This window comes from Silurus meridionalis, chromosome 9, assembly GCF_014805685.1.
Source record: "Silurus meridionalis isolate SWU-2019-XX chromosome 9, ASM1480568v1, whole genome shotgun sequence".
NCBI lineage: Eukaryota > Metazoa > Chordata > Actinopteri > Siluriformes > Siluridae > Silurus > Silurus meridionalis.
The window spans coordinates 651045-656346 of NC_060892.1; positions in this window are offsets into that span (position 1 = coordinate 651045).

Sequence of the window (5302 nt, forward strand, 5' to 3'; positions counted from 1 at the left end):
CTACTGCACAATTACACTCCACATCTACTGCACCATCACACATCTACTGCACAATCACACTCTACATCTACTGCACAATCACACTCTACATCTGCTGCACTATCACACAGCTACTGCACAATTACACTCCACATCTACTGCACAATTACACACATCTACTGCACTATCACACTCTACATCTACTGCACTATCACACTCTACATCTACTGCACTATCACACATCTACATCTACTGCACTATCACACATCTGCACTATCACACATCTACTGCTATCACATCTACTGCACTATCATACATCTACTGCACTATCACTCTACATCTACTGCTATCACATCTACTGCACTATCATACATCTACTGCACAATCACACTCTACATCTACTGCACAATCACACTCTACATCTGCTGCACTATCACACAGCTACTGCACAATTACACTCCACATCTACTGCACAATTACACTCCACATCTACTGCACAATTACACTCTACATCTGCTGCACTATCACACAGCTACTGCACAATTACACTCTACATCTGCACTATCACACAGCTACTGCACAATTACACTCTACATCTGCACTATCACATCTACTGCACTATCACATCTACTGCACAATCACACTCTACATCTGCACTATCACACTCTACATCTGCTGCACTATCACACAGCTACTGCACAATTACACTCTACATCTACTGCACAATCACACTCTACATCTGCTGCACTATCACACAGCTACTGCACAATTACACTCTACATCTGCACTATCACACAGCTACTGCACAATTACACTCTACATCTACTGCTATCACATCTACTGCACTATCACATCTACTGCACAATCACACTCTACATCTGCTGCACTATCACATCTACTGCACTATCACACCCTACATCTACTGCTATCACATCTACTGCACAATTACACTCCACATCTACTGCACTATCACACAGCTACTGCACAATTACACTCTACATCTACTGCTATCACATCTACTGCAATCATCAAAGATGAGCTTGTGGGGCCTTTTCGGGTTGAGGATGGAGTCAAGCTGAACTCCCAGTCCTACTGCCAGTTTCTGGAAGACACCTTCTTCAAGCAGTGGTACAGGAAGAAGTCTGCATCCTTCAAGAAAAACATGATTTTCATGCAGGACAATGCTCCATCACACACGTCCAAGTACTCCACAGCGTGGCTGGCAAGAAAGGGTATAAAGAAGAAAATCTAATGATATGGCCTCCTTGTTCACCTGATCTGAACCCCATTGAGAACCTGTGGTCCATCATCAAATGTGCGATTTACAAGGAGGAAAACAGTACACCTCTCTGAACAGTGTCTGGGAGGCTGTGGTTGCTGCTGCACGCAATGTTGATGGTGAACAGATCAAAACACTGACAGAATCCATGGATGGCAGGCTTTTGAGTGTCCTTGCAAAGAAAGGTGGCTATATTGGTCACTGATTTGTTTTGTTTGGTTTTGAATGTCAGAAATGTATATTTGTGAATGTTGAGATGTTATATTGGTTTCACTGGTAAAATAAATAATTGAAATGGGTATGAATTTGTTTTTTGTTAAGTTGCCTAATAATTATGCACAGTAATAGTCACCTGCACACACAGATATCCCCCTAAAATAGCTAAAACTAAAAACTACTTCCAAAAATATTCAGCTTTGATATTAATGAGTTTTTTGTGTTCATTGAGAACATGGTTGTTGTTCAAATTAAATCCTCAAATAAAATTAATCCTCAAAAATACAACTTGCCTAATAATTCTGCACTCACTGTAGATATTTATTCTTCTTGATCTTTATTTTATTTCATGTTTTATAAATATTAAAATCAATGTGACAGTGGTGTTTATTTATTTATTTCATATTTTAAATATTTTTATATAATAAACATAAAAATGCAGAACACAACACAAGTATAAAAAAAAGTGTGAAACAATGAGAATAAATAAATAAATAGAACAGAATTAGAAAAACTTATATTCACTAATTAAATATCACAGAAGGGATTTTCAACATGGCCGTTCTTAGATCGAGTGTCATAGTGTAATATAAATAAACACGTAGTAAACAGGAATAGCTTTAAACAGTGATCGTACCAGTGACAGAAATAAAATGCTGTACACACTGTGTAGACCAAATGTTTGGCGACACCTGACTCTAAAATTGCTATGTCAATCTTTATGAACGTCCCATTCCACATGTAGGCCCCATTTGCTGTTATAAAAACCTCCATACTTCTGGGAGCACATTCCACTAGATTTTGTGGAGATTTATTCAGCTTTTTATGTAGGTAAGAACGTGAGAAGGTCTGGGGTGCAGTCAGTGTTCACATTTATCATGTTCAGTAGGGACAGAGCTCTATAGCAGGAGATCTTCCACCAAATTCAACCCATGTAAAGCAGATCTTCATGGAGCTGGCTTTGTGCACAGGGGTATTGTCATACTGGTACTTGTTTGGGTCTCCTAGATGAAGTGAAGGGAAAATTTCATGCCGCATCCAAAGACTTCTGATATCATTGTGTACCTCCAACTCTGTATAGTAGAAGTTTGGCTGGAAAGATCAGGTGTCCCAGTACTTTGGTTTGTCGCCATAATCAAACATAGGAGAAAAAATTATTTTTAAAAATGACAAATCATGTTTTTAAGCCTAAATAATGTGTTTTCTTTGAAGGCTGCCATATTAGCAGACTGAAGCAGTTGAGTTTATATAGAAAGTGAAGAGTTGAGGCTTTTTTCCAATGACTTCTACATTGTTCCCAATAAATACGTTTTTTTTTTTTTTCACTTTCTTATTCTCCTTATTATTCCTTACCTAGATGTTCTCATCTTGAGTATATGAGCATGTTGCTTGATGTTTACCTTTTATTTACAAACAAATAAAGAATTGAATAGAGAATACGATTTGGATTATAGTGATTTTCTAAAGCCTCTGTGAGAATATCCTTTGGACAGATGAGACAAAAACTGAGACTCATCAGCTGTATTTTTACAGATGTGTAAAAAAAAATGAAGAAATAAAGAGTATCAATGGTGAAACATGGAGGAATATGTTTGATGGAGTTTGGTGGAGCCTTGAATCTGTGAAGGACACGAGGATATCTCAAGACTTCCAAGCAGTTCTGGAGAGAAATGTACTGCTCAGTATCAGAAAAGCTCAGTCTTAGTTGTAGCTCATGGGTCCTCCAACATGATAATAACCCAGATTTAGTGAATGATCTTAGCTGGTCAGACCTGTTCCTGCAGGATTCTGCTTAAACACACTTGAACTTAATGTTACTCAAGGTTATTAACTGGATCAGGGACAGGAACTCGCTCACCTGAAGCAGGTTGGGCAAGCTACAGATAAACATGTAATACAGGAATATAAGAATAATGTAGAACATTATATAACAAATTATTTTGTAATGTGAAATACAGCTATTACTTATTGCTGAATGTTTTTGTATTTGTGTAACATCAGATTTGGTAAATAAAATCTGTTCCGCTGATATAATTTTGGTCATGTGGGTGGATAAATAGATATGTGTAGAGGAAGAGAAAATTACAATATGTAATATGTATATTGCATGTATAATTGTACAGTGTTATTGACAGTGTTTATACAGTGTTAATACAGTGTTTATACAGTGATCTAATGGTGTAGTGTAGAGTTAGGTAGAGTGATGGTGCCTCCGTACTATACAGTGATGGAGTTGGTCAGGATGCTCTGAGTGACGCAGCGGTAAAAACTCGTTAGAATCCTTGTTAGAGTTTTTTTTTAAGACTCCTTAGCAAGAACAGGCGTTGTTGTGCCTTCTTAACCAGAGCTGAGATGTCCTGGTGCCAGGACAAATCCTCAGAGATGTAAACTCCCAAGAACTTGAAACTGGAGACCCACTCTACCTTAGTTCCATTGATGTTGACTGAGAAATGTCCCCTGCTGTTAGATCTCAGAAAGTCCACGATGAGTTCTTTAGTCTTCATGGCAGTGAGGGTCAGGTTGTTGATGGCACACCATGCTGTCAGGCTTCGGATTTCTTCCTTGTAGGCCGATTCCTTGTTGTTGCTGATCTGGCCAACCATGGTGGTGTCATCTGCATACTTGATAACTATGTTGGAGTTATGCGGAGGAGCACAGTCATGTGTGAACAGGGAGTAGAATAGTGGGCTCAGGACACAGCTCTGTGGGATGCCAGTGTTCAGAATGAGGGTTGAGGATACCTGTTTGCCCAACCTAACAGATTGAGGTCTGTTAGTGAGAAAGTCCAGAATCCATTCACAAGTGGAGGTGCAGATACCAGATCACTGAGCATAGTGATCAATACAGTGGTGATTTCAGTGCTCATTTGTTGGTCAGTGCTGTATTTTCTTTAGGGAGCTGAATCACTTTTTGTATAAGGGAGGAACATAAACTATATGGACAAACGTATTGGGACACCGGACCTTTCCTGCCATATGTGTTTCTTCTCCAAACTGTTACCACAACTTTGGAGGCACACAAATGTACAGGACATCTTTGGACTTCGTGTTCACTTGAACTTCAAAACCCAAAACTGTCCCAGCCTGGAAAAGCCCCTGTGCACAAAGCCAGCTTCATGAAGATCTGATTGACATGCTTTGAGAAGGAAAAGCTTGAGTGGTCTGCTATAGATCACTGATCTCATCCCTATTGAGCTCCTTTGGGATGAATTGGAGCACTGACTGCACCCCAGGCCTCCTCATCTTCTCACCTCCATCAGTACCTCACTTTACTAATGTCCACAAACACACTCCAAAATGTAGTAGAATTTTTTCCCAGAAGAGTGGAGAGAACTAAAAGAGCAAATTGGGACTTAAGGTGGAATGTGATGCTCAAAAAGCACATACCATGCTTATGACCAGGTGAGCTTTTGGCAATATAATGTATTACTAAACCACTCGGTATTGAATAAGATAATAAATCATTAATAAAAACATTCTATGATGTAATAAATGCACATATTGATTATATAAATATTAATATGGATATCAATTAGAATTAACCACCTTAAATTGCTTTTATTATTAAAATAAAGTTTATTTTTGAAATAATTCATGCTAATAGGGTTGATATTTATGGAATCTCAATGAAACAATAACATTGTTATAATTATTCAAAACGATGACAAAAAAAAGTTGTCAACGATGACAAACGAGAACATCCCAATGAGCATGCGCAGTACCAAGACGCCGCTGTTCTACGGCTGAAATCCAAACAGCTTTCTATTAAACACATAGTGCCCTAAATAGGGCGCAAGATCTATTATCTCACGCCCTTCGTAGTGCTCCG